A 20,346-nucleotide genomic window follows, 5' to 3' on the forward strand; every position below is an offset into this window, starting at 1 on the left:
ACATTCACAGAACTACCAGGGGATAGGATTCCAAACACAGTTTATCTTATGCAGAAAATGTTTTATGGTCACCCTGTGTCGTACCATTTGTCCCTGGGTGGGCTGTTAACCAAATTAGCAATTAGCATATGAAGGTTTGTTTGTAGTTTGAGCGGCTCTTTCTTGATGTTTGATAAGGAGAGGGGGAAGCACTGTCTTTGGCCTATTAGCAGGCCGGCATGAGGCCACTGTAGCTCAGTCAGGTCTCACATCTGTCCTTCCTCGCCCCTTCACCTTCCTTGTGGCCATAAGGTGAGCTTCTTTCCTCTGCCGTGCCCTTCTACCTTGGAGCCAGCTAACCGTGGATGGAACCTTGTGAAACTGAGAGTCAAAATAAACTTCTCCTCTTTTAAGTTGTGGGTGTTGTGTCCCAGTGATGGCAAAGTGACTAATATAGAAACTTGGAGCCAGAGAAGTGGGTGTTGTTGCTGTGACTGTTCCTGACCGTGTGTTCAGAAGCCCTTGGGACTGGATTGCAGGGGGAGTTTGGCGATGCGGGCTAGAGAAGCCCTGGAATGCTGTAAGCAGAGCTTGATGGGCGATTCTGGTTGGAGTTTAGAGGATCTGAAGTGTTGCTCATCTTCTCAGTTCACCTCATCAGCACTGGTAAGAATGTGGACAGTGAAGGCTAGGCTCGGGTTTCAGATGGGAAAGCGGACTCTATTGGAAACTGAGCTAGAGGCTATGTGTGTGTGTGTGTGTGTGTGTGTGTGTGTGTGTGTGTGTGTGTGTGTTTTCCCCAGGTAGCCAGGTCCTAACACCTCAAGGATCAAGCAATATTCCTTCGTTCTTTGTGTCTCTGACGAACAAATTCAGACAGGATACATAGGCATTTGTGCAGAGTATGGGCAGAATTTATTCCAAAGTGATAGGTTTTCAGAGAATTAGAGAGAGAAAAATACACTTGCACGTGCCAAGGTGAGCAAGCACTGCGGTGGCAGCAGGGCAAAATTAAGACTCGGGGTGTGTGATTATGGGTCTGCAAGTAATTTCATTTTCTTTTCCTGAGGTCATTGTTCTTTTTATAGGGAAAATGGGGTTGTTTCAAAACTTCAGAGAGAGGAAGGTTCTTATTTTTCCATAGACGGAATGTTTCTGTTTCAGCTGTTTGAGACCTTGACACTTTCCCAAACCCTCATCCATTGACTAGACTTTGTACAAACCCTGGACCTTAGCATGCTCAGAGGTGGTTACATTCGTTTGAGCTATTGCTTAAAAATCTAAGCTTATTTGAATTTTGTCTATAGCTAAGTAGTAAGGAAATGAAGAAAAAAGGAAAAAAACAAAACACCTATATTTTCTTTGCCTTTCATCCAGCCCCAGATGCCTTTTCTTAGGCCTGTGAGGCCTAGCTTTCTACTAACATGTTTCATTTGGCAAAGAAGTCCTAAGACTTTATGTGAGGCTGAATTTAAAGGCAGTGGCCTAGTTAACCCAGCAGAATAAATTTTATGTCAGGGTGGGGATTTAGCTCATTGGTTCGGCAGCCTGCCTCATAAGCACAAGGTCCAGAGTTCAATTCCCAGAAGCAAAAAAAAAAAAAAAAAAGAAATTTCAAGGCAGCCCAACATTAAATCTATGGTGTGGGTACTGTTTTAGCCATATCTACAGTGAGAATTAGGAGCAAAAAACAAACTAAAGCTGGGCATGGTGCTATAATCCACACACTCTGGAAGGTAGAGGCAGGAGGATTGCAAGTTTGAAAGCAGCCTGGGCAATTTAGCAACTAAAATCCGGTCTAAAGAAAAGTTGGGGTAGTAGTTCAGTGTGAAGTCCCTGGAATCAATCTCCAGTATGGGGCGGTGTGGGGGGGGAGGGGAGCAGAGCCAAAAGATGTGAAAATTTGGCAGCTTCGCCAAAAGGAAAGTGCTTATAAAGTTGGAGCCAAGAAGAGGTGGCTCCTGAAGGACTAATATTAACAAAAATCTAAGTACTTTGCTTCAGAACAATAGGAAAGATTCCTGGAGGGCATCTCGGGAAGTGGCCAGACTACCCACTGCTGTCTCAAGGGTTAAAGTATAAACTCCTTTGAGTTGTTTTGCTTGAGAAGAGAGCCCCAGGGCACCATGCTCTCTGAGGGCCACCTAGGGAAATGTTTCCTGGAGTTTAGCCGCCTAGGCATGCAGAGGCCTCCATGGTCCTGGTCCAAGGGGGCCAGGGTACTGCTCAAGCTGGCAGCAGACCTTGACATAATCCACACTGTGCTGGCTTTTCAGTCATCCAGAATATAAATGACGGGGTCACAGAAACTTCTATCCAGATTCCCAAAGAAAGTCTGGGAAACTAGGCAAAAAATATAGGACAGTCACAATCCCTGCCAGGATCCCCTTAGAGAGCATAAAGCTGTGAGTGTGAACCCCAAGTTACAGAGGAGACCCTGGGAAGTTATGGAAGCAAGGGACATGGAACATATTCCCAGGAGAGCTTTGATAAGTCATGCGACATCACTGGCAAGAACATAGGGATGAAGCCGCCCCAACTGTTGAGCTCATCCCTTACCATCACAGGCCCTGGGTGCTGGACATGGGGCTGCAGGATTAGTTTGCCCTGCTGGTTTTCGGTCTCATTCTGCTTCTATTCTTTTCTAACTCCCATTTTTCCCTTTTGGAATAAGAATGCTTACCTGGTGTATTGGGAGTATTTCATTTCCTCTTTGGTTTTTGTTACAGCCATTTCAGCGAAAAGATTCATGCCACAGAAAGGTCCAAATTAAAGGAGTCTCTTTAATAGTCCGTGACCAAGGATGAGCTCGCACTCCCATCTTCCTTGGTACCTTCTAAGTAGGGAAGCCTAGCTTTTAAGGGGAAAAAACCACAAAATAGAATGAGTCTCAAAGGAGACTTTGAACTTAAACTTTTCAGCAATGCTGGAACTGTTAAGACTTTGGCAACTCTTGGCAATGAACTAAAGGCATTTTGCATAATGTGACACACATGAACCTTTTGGGAACCAAAGTGAAAGGTTATGGTTCATATATGCAATGCCCCCAAAGGTCTCATGTGTTCAGATGTGGGGCTTTTGGAAGGTGACCGGGTTATGATGGTGCTCTACTCATAGCGAAATGTGCTATGAGGAGACAGGGCCTGGTTGGAGGAGGTAGGTCACTGGGGGCATGACCTGGAAGAATGTATCCTTGTCCCTGCCTCCTCCCTTCGGTGCTCTTTGCTTCCTGGCTTCCACGGGATGAGCAGCTTCCTTCTGCCTTTCCCTTCCACAACACTGTTTCCGCCTTGGAGTCAGCCAGCTATGGGCTGAAACTTCTGAAACCATAAGGCATAATAAACCTTGACTCCTTTAAATTGCAGGTGTTGGGTATTTTGTCCCAGGGATGTGAAAGTGACTAACACACCTACCAACTGCTATATTGCTACTTTAACAGTTTTACTGCCTCCAACCTTCTATCCTTCCAAGTGAATTCAGAAGATTTAGTCTTATTACCTTGATCATTTAAAAAATGATGTACACCATCAGTTGCTGCCCCCTTGATATGGCTGAAAAAATGTACTGGCCCAATAATCATGGAAAATGCTTCACTGCACAGTGGTTTGGGATATACCAATGGAGATCATGACATAAGATACTCATAACATGAGTTTCATTGAGGAAAAGACATGAGAAATCTGGGAGAAAGAGGTGAATGATAGAACTTGATCTCTGGGGGCTGAATAAATGTGAAGCAGAGGTGTTTCCCTGGAGACTTTCTCTGCCTTTTCTTGGCTGGCTGTCTATTCTAGGGTGACATGACAGCTGTCAGGCCTGGAGCTTACTAACTCAGCATTTTAAGGAAGATTAACTGAGAAATTCTACTTGTAGGAATTTATCTTAAAGAAATAATAGAGATACTACATAATCTTTATATAAAGATATTCATTGCAATGTCAGCAAAGTTACAGTTTCTTAGCAATACTAAGCAGCTATTAAAATAAAATTGAAAAAATAAAAGTGATAGTACACTGAAGTTCAACTGATTTCACTGCTTTCTTAAAATAGTTTTGTATAATCTTGCAAGAGCCCAAAAAATCACTTAAAAAACTTATGCTACATTTTACTGTGTGTTTTAGTCTGTTAAGGCTGCCTTAACTCTGAACTGACTGGCTTAAACCCCAAATATGTTTTTATCCCAGCTATGAAGGCTGAGAAGTCCAAGATCAAGGTGCTGGCAGATTTGGTGGCTCATGGGGCCCCTTTTCTTGCTTCATAGATTGCCATCTCATTGCTGTGTCCTCACATGGAGAAAAGGAGCAAGAGAGAGCTCTTTGGAGTTTCTTCTGTAAGCACATTAAAGCCATTTAGTCATGATCCAACCCACACTCATGATCTAAGCACATCCCCAAAGCCCCATCTCCAAATACCCTCACATTTGGGGAACACATTCAGCACACAACTACGGGATACTATGAACCAGCCAGTGTGCAATGAACAGTAGTATGATAGTGGCTGAGTTAATGAACACTTACCCATATTTTATCATTTCTTTCCCCTAACACTCTTCTGAGGCACATGCTCTTACTCTTATTTTACAGATGAGTCAACTGAGGCACAGAGATTAAGAGATTTGGTCTCCAACTCGGATAATTAGGAAGTTACAGAATCCGAAGTCACACACACTGACTGTCTCCCCTCCATAGTGTCTTACAGGAGTAAGGAGTTTTAAAAAAGACTCTAGGAATTGTATTAATTGAAAATGTAACAAAAATGTGCCTAGAAAGAATCCATTCACAAAAGATGTTAATAAGTAGATATATGTATAAATTGTGTTATCAGTGATGACCTCGGAGGAGAGAGACAGATGAGGAGAAGGTAATGGGAGCTTGCATATTTGCTGTCTATGTTCTTAGGATGCTCTTGTTCCAACAATGTTTTCATGCATCATCTCAGTACAGTAAAAACCGTTGTACAGCAACTAAATCTACCACTAGAGGGCTCAACGAGCTGCTTACTGTACTAGCTCTCCCTCTAGAGGCAGTGCTGAGGGAGCTGTCCAGGTGCTGAAATGTGTGGCGTGGGTAGCTCTCCACAATGACCTCCGGAACCCAGAAAGCCTCTTTGAGCCTCCACTGAAGCTCTGGAGTTGGGAATCCGCTGGTGTAAGGTGTTACATTGGACTATGGGATGGTAGTGGATTCTTAAGTTCTGTCATTCCAGTCTGAATCAGTTTTAGCTTGTCAGGGAAAAATATGTGAGTGACAGTAATTCAACGTGCTCCTTCCCTGAGACAAGAGAAGACCTTTGCCATCAGACTTCCTAGTAATATTGGAAGCCCAGAAACTAGAGCTTTGGCTGGCAACAGAGACTAGGAATTCCTACTTAGTCCTCATATATCTGGGAGAGGCTATGATCTAGGAAAAGAAGATAAATTTTTTCTTTTTTTGGCATGCGATTTTTTGGTTTGATTTAAAGATCTCATTGCATGAATTAACCTAAGAATCCAAACTTAAAAATCTGTTGTTACATAGTTTGTAGACAATAGAGAAGCCTTTTGTTTTAATGTTTTATAAGAGATTTTAAATGCGAATGTGAAAATAAGAAATTTGTAAAAATAAATCTATATACAGTGCTCAAAGTGGACAAAGGATTGGACAAGTTAGTATGGCTGTATATTGTACTTGAGAGTATGAAATATTTCACTCTTTTAGAGGAAAAATTAGCAGGTCTTCAAAAAAAATTTTTTTTAGCTTTTCAAGATGGGGTTTTCCTATGTAACCCCAGCTGTCCACAAAATTATGATCCTCCTGCCTCAGCCTACCTAGTACTGAGATTATAAGCATATACCACACACCTTCTCCCAATAGGCTTCTTATTGCACTGAATATAAAGAATAAAAATGTGAACGGAAAAGAGGTTTTTTTTAAATTTTAAAGTAAGGAATTCATAGTTCTGGATCATGTTGGGTCTTCCCAGGATAAGCCTTTCAGCTGTACAAGGGACTCTTGAGGACAAATATAGCTCTCGCACAGTCTCTGTCATTTCTTACTGTTGTCCTACTCCCACCCAGGCAGGCCTTGTGGAGTGTTTTCCTTTACCCTTGAATTCCTCAAGATACTGTGCATTAAAGTGAAAAGTCAATAGCTATAGTTCAAGGGCAAAAGAGAGACCATAAAGTACTGAAAAATCTGAGTCTTGCAACTCAAGCAGGCTGCTGTGTTGTGTGGGCATATCAGGCCACAGCAGTGGAGTAAGCCAATTCTTGAGGTGAAAGCCACAGGGAGGGAATTAAAACGACTCCAGATCTCTTACTCAGCACATGCTATTATTCATGCAGGAGCCGGGATCCTCCCAAGACTCAGTGTGCTGACTCAGTGTCCTCCTGCAATTCATATTATTAATAGAGAAATCCTTCAAAGGACTGACTGCTACGGCACGAAACGCCCGTGTTACATCCGGGTGAGCACACCCGGAAGTGATTTTTGCTGTGGACAGTGGAAAGGGGATCTGCCAGGTCAAGAGCACAGCTGGAGTTGAGAGACACGCTGCCCCGCAGACTGTTCAACCAAGCTGTGGCTTTGGGGAGAGACATGTCTTCCAGCTGTCCCTCAGCAAAGTGTTCCCAGCCCTGGGCCTCCTTCACTTTCCTCCTCTGTAAAATGGGGAGTAACCCGGAGAATGAGGAATGCTCACTTGGTAGGTGGCCTGGAGGATTAAGGGTCCTAACTATGGGATGTGCTTACCCTCGTGCCCTAATACTTCTTGAGTATTCAGTAACTGTTAATAGCACTTGACACATGACTCAAGCTTTTTCGGTTTCATTCAGAGCGGTAAACATTACCAGTTGCCCTTAAGTAACCAGGTGCTACCCTGTGTTGGGGGATAAAGATGACTGTCCCCCTGAAGCCCCAGTACTGAGGGTCTGATCCCCAATGCAGTAATGATAAGAGGCGGGGCCTAGAGAGTTCATTAGATCATGGGGGCGTTAACCTTGTCAGTGGGTTAACCCATTAATGAGTTCCTAGTTGAACAAACTGTTTGAAGGCTGGGGGAAGTAGATTACTGGGCCCCTGACCTAGGAGGGTAGATCTGGTCCCAGGCCCTCTTTTTCTCTCTCCCTTTTCCTTGTTCTCTGCTTCCTGGCTGCCAGGAGCTCAGCAGCTTTCATCTGCATATTCCTCTGTCTTGCTATTCTGCCTTGGAGCCAGCCAATGGTGGCCTAAAATCTCAGAAACCACGAGCCAAAATAAACCTGCTTTTTGTTTGCTTTTAGGTTTTTTTTTTTTTTGAGACAAGGTCTCGCTATGTAGTTTAGGCTGGCCTTGAACTCACTGTGCAGCCCTCCTGCCTCAGCCTTCAGAGTGCTGGATTACAGGCATGCACCACCATGCCTAGCTTTTTTTTTCTTTAAATTGTGTATGTCAGGTATTTTGTTCCAGCAACAGAAAGGAGATCAATAAACCCTGCATATTTAAACCTATGCCCATAAAGATTATATTTAAAAGGTAGAATTGTACAAAGAAATAGAATGAAACTTTAGAAAATATATTTAATAAAACAGAACAGGAAGTTCCGGTCAGTATTCTGAAACAATGATCAGTATTACTCTAGGATCTTAAAATGAGGAAAGATGATTAATCTTAAAATCAGGCTCTCACTGTTATAAGTCTATTAATGATAATTGTGGACACACTGAATTGAAGAACTGGATGTTAAGGGCCTTGTCCTAAATGATTCATTTAATCTTCAAAATAACCAAGAAAAACATGATATTTTTCTCTCTTTCACAGATTAGAAAGCTGAAACTTTGAGAGAGTAAGTAAAAAATTGAAAAGACTATTGTTAGTCCATTAGTTACCTACTGCTGTTGTTTGACAACCTATTCCAAACGTTTTAAAAAAATAAAAAATTTCAGGCTCAGGACTACGGTTAAAGGAGTAAAATTCTCTATAGGCCCCGAGTGTAAAATTTATGGGAATGCCAAAGAACTCAGAAACAAAGATAAGTAACATTTTAAAAGTTCAAAATTAATGCAGCTTTCACCAAACCAGAACAAAATGCTATACCTTAGTGAACAAAATATTACAGTTTCAAATAAAGATAGGACCAGTATTGCTAATCCTTCCTATCTTTTTTTCCTCTTTTTTCCTTTTTGAGACAAGGTCTCACTAAACTGTCCAGACTGACCTTGAACTTGCAATCCTCCTGCCTCAGCCTCCTCAGTAGTGGGGATTACAGGCGTGCACCTCCACTCTAGCTGCACCAGTAAGTTTGCTGGGGAGGATTAACACAGCATGGAGGCAAGGAAAGCAGTATCGAGCAGTTAGGGAAGTTATTTTTACGCGAGCTCAACAAAGCCCTCAGTTGATCCCCCCAGAAGCTCTGGAATTTGTTTCTAATCACTGTAACAAGGATCTCTGCCTGTACACCCACATCTTCCCACTCCTTTACCTAAACACAGTCTTATCATTGGAGGCAAGCTGCCCCAGGGAGGGGCATTCCCTGGGTGAGGTGGCTCTCTTCAGCCAAAGTGGATTCCCAGAGGAAAGATAGCTGGGTGCTGTCAGCCATCACTGCTAGTGGAAACCTGGAGATTCAGTGCCTTAATCTTGAAGGTGGTGGTGGGAGGAGACATGTGGATACCTGTAACCGTGCCCACCACACTGTCCACCTTGTGCCCTGCCGTGGGAGCCTCCCTCCCTGTGAGAAAGCTGAGTGCTCCTCAGCCCTGAGCCAAGATACTAGTACTGTGCCTGACCTGGAACTCTCCCCATGCTGCTCTGGCTTTCCTTTCTCTCGTTTATCCCTCAGTCTAAATGATCTTTCATACAATGGTCTCTCATGATCCCCAATGATTTCACTTGCTTTGTAACAAAGCACCTCACAAATGCAGTGGCTTAAAACAAGAAGTATTTATCCTTTCTCATTCTTCCGTGGCTTGGCTGGATTTTCTCCTGGTCTTGCCTTGGCTTGCTTATGTGGCTGTAGTCAGCTGGCAGGTTGTCTCAGGGCTGGGCAGAGCTGGGATCTGGGTCTCTTTTCACATGATCTCTCCTCTCAGTTTATTCATGGAATCGTGGTCTCAGGGCTCCCATTACTTGGAATTGGGACCTGAAGTCTTCTGGATGCCTAGGCTTTGCAACTTGTGACACAATCTGTTGGTCATAAAGGCAGCCCAGACTCAAAGGCAGGAAAGTAGACTCTGCCCCTGAGTGAGAGGAGCTACAATTACTCTGTGGTCATATTTACTCTATTAGACCACTCTAAACTAATAACTATGCTAATCCCTGCCTTACTGTGCTGTGCTTTTTCTTTCTACCCATTTTATCATAATTTGTCATCATGTGTGTTTGTGTTTAACTTGTCCCCTATTGGAAGTTCTGACAGGATAGATATTGGTTTGGTTTGTTTTTTGGTACCAGGAATTGAATTCGGGTCCTTGCACTCATGAGGAAGGCAGCAGAACCACTGAGCTAAATCCCCAGCCCTGAGAGGATAGATATTATTTCAATTTTTTTTCCACTTACCCCAACTGCCCATTGCCTCACAAATATTTGGCACTTGTCTTAACTACTTTTCTCTTATTGATGAGACAAAATACCTGACACCCATGTAAGGTTTATCTGGCTTAAAGTCCATATAGGTTTCAGTTCATAGTTGACTGGCTCCAAGGCAGAGTTGCACATGGCAGGAGATAGCACAACAACAGGGATTAAACAGTGTCTTTCTGCCATTTTTATCTTTTTTTGTACCAGGGATTGAACTCAGACCCTTGTGCTTGCAAGGCAGGCTGCAGAACCACTGAGCTAAATCCCCTGCCCTCTGCCATTTTTATGTTATCCAGACTACTTAGGGTAGGTAGCACTCACACCCTTAATCCTGCTGCCTTTGAGCCCAGTGTTGGAATCATTTCCAGCCCTGATCCAGACATCTCTGAGAAAGCTCCACATATGACTGCACGAGGCTTTGGGAGACATCTAGACCCAAGCCATAACAGTGCTCAATGAGTATCTGTTGAATAAATGAGTGAAATCTCCCTCTCACATTTAACATTTTATGAGTACTGCAGATACTAATAGGCCAGGCTTATTACCAAAATGGTCTGGAAATTAGTAACAAAATGATAAATAGTTTCTTTTTACATATATCAAAGTAGTGGTTCTCAAAGCATGGTCCTCAGATCAGCAGCAGCCCTAATTTATTAGAGATGCTAATTGGGCTCCATCCCAGATCTGGTGGATCAGGAACTTGCGCGCAGGGCCAAGGAATCTCTTATCCAGCCCTCTTGTTGATTCTGATAGACAGGCAGGTTTGAGAACCATCGTCTCAAAATATATTCCTTTGAACATTGGTTTCATGGATTTAAATGAACGTTAAAGAAAAAACAAGCTCAGGCGGCTAATGATTGGGAAATACTGGATTAAACACAGACAGGGTTTTTCAACTGTAGGACCTCATTTTTTCAGGAGTTTAAGTTTATTAATGAGCATGGGGAATCTCACAGAGAGCTTTGTGGTGTTCCATTTCTCTTCCAGGGGCACCTCTTGGGACCAGCATTTCATGGAATGCATTTTGATCCGAGGGAGAGACAGGGCTCAGAAGGGTGAAGAAAAGTGTGTAAACTGACCTATTTATAGCTAACAAAGAATTTTAGGCCTAAGTCACTGCACTGTGTGAGTGTTCGATTTGATAGTGTAACCTTGTATCGGCGATATTTTCAGTTGTGCTATTTCTAAACAAAACCTTGGTTTCCTGTTATTGTCTCTCATTGACAGATGAGGAAACCAAGGCTGGAAGTTGAGTGGGGTAAGAGCTTACCTGAGGACATGGAAATGACGGGTGTGAAAATGGGATCTCAGATCTATACAAGTTATATAGCTGCAGACCAGGGACCATTGACAAAACATCGCAGACACGCAGGCTCTTCCGTCTGGCTTCTTAATGGGTGTCAGTAAGTCCTGAGGATTCAAACATTTCCAGAAATATCAAGAGCTGACAGGCAGCCACCTAGCTGCAGCTGCTGCTGTTTTATCCTCCAGAGAGAGGGGACAATTGGGATGCTCCTGGGGCCCCCCACTTCTGCCTTTCCTCACCTTAAAAAACACGATATTAGCCGAGAAGCGATCTTCCTCACCTTGAACAAGCAAGCCTCCCTCACGAACATTTGGATGTCATTTGGTGGATGCCACAATATAATTTTTGGAAGTGCAGCAAAACTGGTTGTCTCCTGAATGGTTCTCGTCTGGTGTATTTGCATTTCCCAGGCTGCTTTTGCAATTGGAAAGAAGCTTAAAAAAAAAAAAATCGCATCTTTCCACCCTACTTTTGGTACCGTTCTGGCTTTCTGCTTATCAAGCAGAAGCAGCCGTTCACTGTGCAGTGTAAAGAATCCAGAACCTTTTCTGCCAAAGTCAAAATCTAAGGTTCTAGGAAAAATACCAAAAATTTCATTCATATATATATGTGTGTATGTGTGCGTGTGTGTACATGTATGTATATATACGTATGTCTATGTGTGTATTCGCACAGAAGAATCTAAAAAGTTATCTGAATTCCAAACATTTTGCTTAAGGCAGCTTCTTTCCTATTCATTAGCATCTCTCCTATTTATTATTATTAGCAGTATTTCTTATATACTTAAAACTGTAAAACTTTTATTTTTATTAGCCATATGATGATAGTACTATATGATGTGATAGCAGTCAGGTTTCGAGTGATCATAACAAGAGCTGTGCTAAATGCTTTATATATGATATTTTCCTCATGTTTGTGATGAGAAAGCCGAGGCTTAGAAAGGTTCTTATGCCTCAAAGCCAGCTAACTGGTCTAAGTACTTTACCCATATATAGCAGTAGGGAATGTAGAAATGATTTCAATGTTCCTTCAAAAGGCTTTCCTAGTTTTTCTTTTCAGGTGCCAAATGTTATGGCAATGCACTTCGAAGGTTGAGATCACTGGATTGCTTTGAAGCAATGCCCTTTCTTCCCCAGTCCACTCATTACAGGGGGCAGCCTGGTACTGTGGTGAGCAGGCGTGGCTCTGATGGGAGGAATATCCAGATTTAGGGTGAGTTGCTTCGTGGGATATGGTCCCTTGTCTTACAAATGGGGAATACTATGCCCTACTACCTCTGAGAATCACAGCAAGTGTAAATGCAGAGGGGTAATATACGTGAAGTCCTTGGCCCAGGGCCTGGAGCACAGCAAGTATTCGATGATGGGCGGCTGGTTCTATTATTATTACAGGAGTCCTTCAAGTTCAGCTCAAGAATCCTGTGTTTAATCTTCCCTTCCCTGGTTTCATAGCTTTCACAAGACAGTCAGTTATTTAAGGCTCGTAACACACCCACTTCCTAAAAAGAGTTCAAAACAGGAGCCTTGAGTCAATCTGTAGACAAGCACATTTGTCTAACCCATTTATTGGGCCACTCAGAAGTCCCAGTTCTAGTCCCAGTCACGTCCACTGGGGAAGCAGCATGCCTCAGCTTCCTGAGGATGATAACCAGTGAGGATTAAATCAGTACTTGTTTCCTCAAAGAGTTGATAGGAACATGGAATAAGTAAAATGAATCGAGGGCTAAAAGATGCTAACAGCAGTCATTAATGTCACCTTCTGGTGGGCTTGTAAATGCTGCAAAGGACACATTCTGCAGTGGGAACAGCTTTGGACCATAATGAAATCCAGAGACAGGGTAAAGCCATGTCTGTTTACCTCTGGCTCTTCCCATTCGGACATCCTATCTGTTAGGGTCAGACGTCCTGTTTTCTACTTCCTCTAATCAACTCCCTGCGGTACATTTACTTATGCAAGGTTGAAAAGAACAACCAGAAATCTCTTCTCTTCCAGTTTAGTTATGGCATGGCTGTGCTTCATCTCCATGGAATGAAGATACTGTGAACAGGTCTACTTTTAATTATGCACTTTCTCAAATTAATGGATCAGGGCGAGGAAGAGGCATGCAGATACTAAAAATCATATTAATATGTCGCTATTGTTGATGACCTGGGTATAGTTTCCACTATTCAGTCTGTTTGTGATGGCGGTCTGTTTGCCATTTTATGTTTTAGAAACCAGTCTCACAGAGGAATGGAAGAAGCACATTCTTCAACCTTTATTACCAACAGAGACCACATCTGCTCCCTACCCGCTGCCTTTATGTGTTTTGCAGAGTTTGCTTTGACAGTTTGCCAGCCGCCTTTTCTCTGACAAAGTGGATTGAATGGCCAGAACTTCTTGGGAGCTGCTGCTGACGAGTAAAATTGGAACACCCAACCACAGCCCACTCTGAGTGGGTTGGTACAAATTTATATCCTGCGGCTGTGTGGGCAGCACATTCTGAAGAGACAGCTGCTGGCTTGGAGGCTGGCATGGGCGTTCTAGGGCTGTTGAGAACGTGGTAATAGGAAGCTCAGGTGTCCAGGGTTGGTCAAGAGCTTAGATTTGGGAGGCAGATGACCCAGGGAGCATCTGACTGTACTATCTACGTCTGTCTATGTCCCCTCTTTTTTCAGAGGGTCCTGTTTCTCTTATGTGTGGTTTGAATGAGAGCTGTCTTAGGGCTGGTGTTGGAGGGTAAATGAAATTACACAAGTTCTTGCTAATTGATGCTTCCTGCAATTCACCAACATCCATGAAGACTGGCTGTAGTTATTGTTGATTTGTATACAGTGCTTGGTGTACGTGTACGTTAAGGGTGGCTGCTTTTATTATTAACATTGTTGATACTGGTTTGTGTTATCTTGAGTCAGCCTCGCCTCTGCTCCCTGGCCTCACAGACTCCCACCCAGGAGAAGTGTCTCAGTCACAGTCAGCTGAGAGGCTCCTGGTGCAGAGGACTCACACATGGATCTCAGGCAATGGATGGAGGTCATCACTAGTATCTAAAACATATCCCCAGCTGGCCTCGCCCATCTCAGTCTTTGCCCAAGACTAGTGTAACCCTCTTCTCTCTTTCTAACCTGTTCTCTCCCTCAGATTCTTCAAACCTCTTCCTCAAATCTTGAAGTTCCAGATGTGAAATTCATTCTTCCTCCTTCGAAACATGTAACAGATTTGCCTTTAGAGCTCAAAGAGGGCAGGTGTCCTTTGCTCAACTTTAGTGTTTGGATCAAAAGGACTTCTCAGTCCTGGCTACACATTAGACTTGTCTGGTGGGGAGCTTCTAGGACATTTAGGTCTCCACTGTTGCCATTTGAATCTGCCCACGGGAGTAGCCTTGGATATCTGTGTAGCTAACACTTTTGAATATTAATTTTGTTCAGGCATTGTGTTAAAAGCCTTCTCTAGGTTAGCTTGCAGAGTCCTCATAGTAACCATATGAGGTTTCATTAAGGGTCACCTGGCTGAGTTAGAGGTTGGTCCCTTGGGTGAAGCTCAGGGACGCCTGGTCTTCAAAGCAATGGTCTTCTCATTTTTCAAATCAGTTGCAAGAAGAACTCAATAGTTGAGCTTCCTTAATATTCTCACACACTCTGGAAGGAGCCTCTGGGCCCACTGAATTTGGTGGGTGCCTGAATTCAACTGTTAGGTTAGAGGAGGCGGAGGTGTTGAGGTGATAGCTACCATTTTTACACCCTCACCCACGCTTCCTCAGCAGGCATTGCAAGGTGAGGCAAGTGTTAGTCATGTTCCTGGAGACCCAGGACGCACTTGGCATTTATTCTAATTAGAAGCGATTAGAGACTCACTCCTGATGGTGTATTTCCTTGCTTAAAAGAAGGAAGGTTTTAGGCTTTGGCAAAACAGATAAAACATTTGACTCTTTTTCATCTTTGTCCTACATTAAAAATGAGGTGAATCTATGGGCTTAGCCTGTAATGGAAGTGATTTAACTTAAATATTTTGCTTTTTTAATGTCTTGGGGAATTAACACAGAGGGTTTTGCAAATAGCTATAGTAGAGTAACCCTTTAGAATCTTATAAACCTACTACTATTCATTTTGAACTGGCAAAACATAGTAATGTTAACACATGCATACCTGTATATATGTATACATATTTATATAAAATCACACATGCTTGCTCAAAATTCACACACAGAATGAAAACATGGTGAGGTTTATTATTATTATTATTATCATTATTATTATTATTATTATTATTATTATTGGGTGTCAAGGATCAAACTCCGGACTTTGTGCTTGAGAGGCAGATGTGGTGACATTGAGCTAAATCCCTGGTCCATATTATATTTTTAAATAAGCAAAAAAGCCTAATTTGGTTTCAGAGTGAGTAACTATTTTTTATTCATGTATCCATTTATCTATTGATTCTTTCAACAGACATTTGGTCCAGGGTAGAGTATAAAATAAATGCAGTATATAACTGCTTTGAACCGAGCAGCAAAGCAATACATTTTATACCTGATGACATGGGCAAAGGCAGACAACTTGGCCTTCTTTTTGAATTGGCTTGTTAGACAAGAATTTCAGAGGAATACCATAGACTGGTGCGGACAAAACATATGACAGCCTTTCTGGCATCCGTGGGGGTCAAGGGGACAAATGTGAGCTGGATGGAAGTCTTTTAGGGTACAGGAGGGGAGGAGAGGGGCCCTATCCGTTCTGCAGATGTGTTGTCCACTTCAGTTTTTAGTGTATGGTAAGCACTCAGAAGCTGTTTGTCAAATGAACACTGAGTGAGGTCACTGCTCTTCAAACAACTCCGCCAGAAAGGGTTGTTTGATGGCTTAGAATTAGACTGGAAGTAGGAGCTGTTACAGAATATCACAGAGCACTTTTCCAAACCTTTTTGTTTAAATGGGAAAAATAACTTAGGCAGAAGTTTTGAAGGGAGTGGAGAATTCACATCAAAATGCCAGAACATTAGGCCTTTAAAATCTAGTGGATAAAATTTAAGAACAGTTAATGTGGCTCCTATACTTGCTTTAAAAATCAATTACATGAGGGCCAGGTATTTAGCTTAGAGGCACTGTGCCTGCTTTGCAAGTATAGGGTCCTGAGTTCAATCCCCAGTACTGGGAAAAAAATATCAACTGCATAATATGTAACAATAGCTTTGAAAGACACATAACCTCAGGCCCTGCAATTTCATTTTAAGTAGCGTGCTCTAAATAAATAATCATGGATAGGTGCAAAGATTTTTGTATAAGGCTTTCATCAAAAATTGTAACAGAGAAAAACTGGGAAGAAGCCAAATGTCCAACAAAACAGTGAAAGACGCCTATCCAACACGCATTCTTTTTATATTTCTTACTAATAAAATGCAGATTTTATTCAAGGGAACAAAGTATCCAGATAAGAGAAACTATATTCCCTAGTGTGCCTTGCAGCTAGAAGTGGCATTGCAAAAACCAATAAGAAATGAAGCTTTTTGGAGATAATCTTAGCTGCATATTAAAAATGGAAGGAGATAACTTTAAATGCTAATGGTGATTTATCTCCATTAGGAGGTAAGTAGGATAATGGCAGATTTTTTTCCTTTTCCATACTTTGCAAATTTTCTATTTTGAACCTATGTTACCTTTAAATTAAAATACAAGAACAATAAAACTTACCTTTGAAGAGTTTTAATTGTGGCTTCCACTGTAATCCCAGCACTCAGGAGACTGAGGCAGGAGGATTGTGATTTCGAATATAAATATCCTGAGACTGTGTCGCAAAAGAAAAGTCCCAGTTGAACTGAAGTCACTAGTAAGATGGGACTGCTAACGTGGTTGAAATTCTCCACTTGCATGCATAGCATTTTGGGTTGCAGACTTGCCAAGGACACGCCTCTGTATGCCTGCACAGCATGAGCTGTTTTCCTAGTTACCTGGTTTCACCCCCTTGTTTCACTGTGAGTTAGAATTACCATAACTTGAAAACTTGATTCAGTTTTGGAAGTCCGCTGTGACACTGACCAGCTTTAGGTGTCAGTTCTTCCTTAGAGAAGAAATGGCGGAGGGGGCTGCAGACCTAGATCTAGAAAAGACTGAATGGAGCCATAGCCTTTCTGATATCTGAATGCTTACCATGGGGGAAGAAGGAATAAAAGGAGTTCACATGTTTGTCTTTTCATGAGTCAGGCACAGGACTGTCCTTGACATGCATATGTCTTTTTTTTTTTCTTTCCCTTTTTTTTTTTTTTGGTACTAGGATTGAACCCAGGGCTTTCACACTGAGCTATTTTGTGGCATCTTTCAGAGAACAGAATGGTTTTGATAGGTGGAATTAGAATCAGACACATTTTGGTCAAAATAGAGAAAGAAACTACCTAATCCTTTGAACGACTCAATAGTAGTAGAGTGTACTGTCTTGTGGTGTAAGTGAAGCCCTCTGTCCCAGAAAAGATCCAAGCAGAGGCTACCTGTCTCTGGGAAGGGGAAAATGTCTCAGAAGTTTCTTCCAGTCAGCACTGTGCTGAAATCTAGGGGTGCAGATGCTTCAGGAAGGCAAACAGTGCCACCAGGTACCTTGTGGCACACTCTGGCTTTTGTCTGGAGCCCTGGCTTTCTGGTGTGACTGTGGAAGGAGGTAAGAGATAGCTTTCAAGTTCCCTTTTATCTTACCCTCTCTCAATTCCTGTTTGGATCTAACCAGTTACACATCCAATTAGCGTTAATTATTTTAATTATCACTTTTTCCTGAAATTGATGACTGAGTAATTTTATAGACTATCTATGTCATCAAATAGCGATTTGTTTTTGTTACGTGGAATAAAGACATTCTTTTGACCTTCATAAGGAGAGCTTCTTTGCAAATAAGCTATTGGTTGAATTTCCAAAGCTTATAATAAAAAGGTATGGAATGAAACAGATTTTTTTTTTCCTTCTAAGTTTCCAGATTATTACTACCACGGACCTGACATTGGGGTTGATGACAGGAAGTGGTCCTGTTCCTGATGAAACTGGAGCTCCCACTGTAGGAACGAGACAGCACTGATTCCGTGACTCCATGACAGAGAAGCGCAGTGGGCAATGAGATTTAATAGCACGGTCACCTAAGAGGGCCTAGGGAGCTTCTGGAGGACCAATGGCATCTGAATCGAGGGTGATGGGTGGGTAGAGGTTAACTAGGTAGAGCAGAGGGAGAAGAGGGCGGTAAGTAGTGGGGGTGGCAATTTTTGGAAGATGTCAGATTGTATCCCAATCTAGGCTGCAACATTTCCTGCTGTGGATTTGCTATGAATAATTAGTCTGAATTCTTGATGCCCTAAAACCATTAGAGAAAGGCCCTTGAATTTATTTCAAAAATTATTTGCTTTAAGGATCTAGGAAGGTGTTTTTTTGTTTGTTTGTTTGTTTTTCGGTATTTGTATTTTGCAGAACCTAATCCAGGGAAAGCCTGAGGGCTGTGGATGCTGTAGTTATAGGTAGGACCTTTCTTTCCTCTTCTCTGAAACACCTGCTAGAAAACCCCCAGACAGGCAGCGTAAGTTCAGCATGTCCTGAGCAAAGCATATGCCACTCTCAATAACATCTGACGTGCGTCGTGCTCCAATAAACTTCACTTTGGAATAAGGTCACAAAAGAATGAATTTTAATCTTTACTCATAGAATAATTTTGCTCTTAAAGAGAAACTCAACATTTTATTTTTAGAGTTGTTTTGCTTCCAAATGTTTCCTGGCTAGCACCCAGCTTTTTATGTGTGCTCCTGAAACTTTAGAAAGAACAGCTTCTGAATGTCACATTGGGAAACTTGGAAAGTAGAAATAGCATATATCCCTGACAACTGAATTTGCTGTGTATTAGGGAGAAGATGATGGTAACCTCCATTTATTTAGCATCTACTAAGGGCTTAGCATAATCATGGGAACTTTCCGTGCAATTTCTCACTTAGTGCCTTGAGTTGTGTATGAAGCAAGTACTATGAATCCCTCTTTCTTTCAAATGATAAAAAATTTAGAGGGGCTAAGTACTTCGTCCAAGGCCATCCAGCTTGTTAATTGAGGAGCTTGGACTTGACCAGTTACTGTGTGACCAAAGCATTCAAGTCCAACCTTTAATTACTGTTGCTTCATGTCTTGGAAGCTGCATGGGAGAAACATTGGGTATCAAATCTTTGGACCCACTCAAGCTGGGTATAATGGTTCAAGACCTCAACAGCTAGTGGAAACATAGTCTCCTCTTAATTCCACCCAAACCATACCATTATGGAATTAATATGAGAAAGTGAAAAATAATGGAAACAAAGTCTTTAGATAGGGATCTCCTCTTAATTCCACCCAAACCATACCATTATGGAATTAATATGAGAAAGTGAAAAATAATGGAAACAAAGTCTTTGTAGATAGGGAGGGAGGGAGGAAGGGTTGAAGGAAGGGCAGGGGAATGGGTGGGGCGGATAAGAACCAAGGTTGATTATATAAAGGTACAAATTTCTAATAATGAATGTAATTGTATTGCATACATTAAAGGTACCAATAAAATTAATTAAAAAAAAAAACAGGTTTAGAGACCCTTTCAGAGAATGGATGAGTTCAAGCTCACTGTGCTGGTGTAGTGAGGGAAGTGGAGTATTGGAAGGCATACTTTTCAGTCATGTGCAGACGTGATAGCGATACTAAGTGGTATAAGGCAGGAGAGATGAGTACTGTATGGCTGGTTGTAGAACAAATGCTACTTGAACTTTATCAGTGCTGGCCTCACACCTAACGGTTATCGATCTTAAAGTAGCTTTGGCTTTTTAAGCTGGATTTTCTGTTTGCTACTTTTAAGACCTTCATGTGTTTCTGGCTCTGAAATAAGATCATAAACGTTCATCCACACAATGGACGATTATTCAACCACTGAAAAGGAAGATGTATATTGACATGGAAATTGTCCATGAGATACACAGTTTTAGCTGAAAAAAAAAATCAATGTACAGAAAGATAAATGTATTAGGATTCTCTTGGTGGCAGGTGGCTGACAACCATGGGGAATGGCTTCTGTAGGAAATGGAACTTACTATGGGTTAGGCACGGTCCTAAGAATGACACCAGAGGGCTGGGGATTTCGTGCGGTGGTTCAGGTGCCTGCCTGCCTCACAAGGACCCGAATTTGATCCCTAGCATCCTCAGGATGGAATCAAGGACCTGAATGTTCTCAGGGACAAGACTTAATCTCTTCTTAATCTTTTCTCTGCTTCTCATTGTTTGCAGCTTTTCCGTGAGTATGGAGCCATGGATGCTACCAACTTTATTGCTACATTCTTATGCCTCCTTTACTAGAGAGAAACAGAGTTCCAGTAACTGAAATCCCAGGAAAGATTTTGACTGGCAGGGCTAAGGTTTTGCAGCTGGGCCTTGGAGTCATCACTGTGGCCAAGGAGGACAGGCGATATGACAAGTTATGAAGTGAGGGCAAGATGTAAAGCTACAAGGAGAGGGTCGGGGATTTATCCTAGTGGTACAGGTGCCTGCCTCGAAAGTGGAAGGACTGCAGTTCAATCCAGTCACAA

At 42.2% G+C, this 20,346-nt stretch overlaps 1 protein-coding gene across 1 annotated transcript in view; it reads left to right on the forward strand.

Moving 5' to 3' along the window:
- The first annotated feature begins 526 nt into the window (after positions 1–526).
- Positions 527–20,346, forward strand: part of Erc2 (ELKS/RAB6-interacting/CAST family member 2) — a 932,060-nt gene continuing 912,240 nt past the window's right edge. Inside the window, exon 1 of the mRNA XM_033756865.1 lies at positions 527–645. The gene's annotated coding sequence lies outside the window, so the exon portion shown is untranslated. The remainder of the gene's footprint in view (positions 646–20,346) is intronic.

Source organism: Fukomys damarensis, unplaced genomic scaffold (genome assembly GCF_012274545.1).
Source record: "Fukomys damarensis isolate Sample0158 unplaced genomic scaffold, DMR_v1.0_HiC HiC_scaffold_28, whole genome shotgun sequence".
NCBI classification, from domain to species: domain Eukaryota; kingdom Metazoa; phylum Chordata; class Mammalia; order Rodentia; family Bathyergidae; genus Fukomys; species Fukomys damarensis.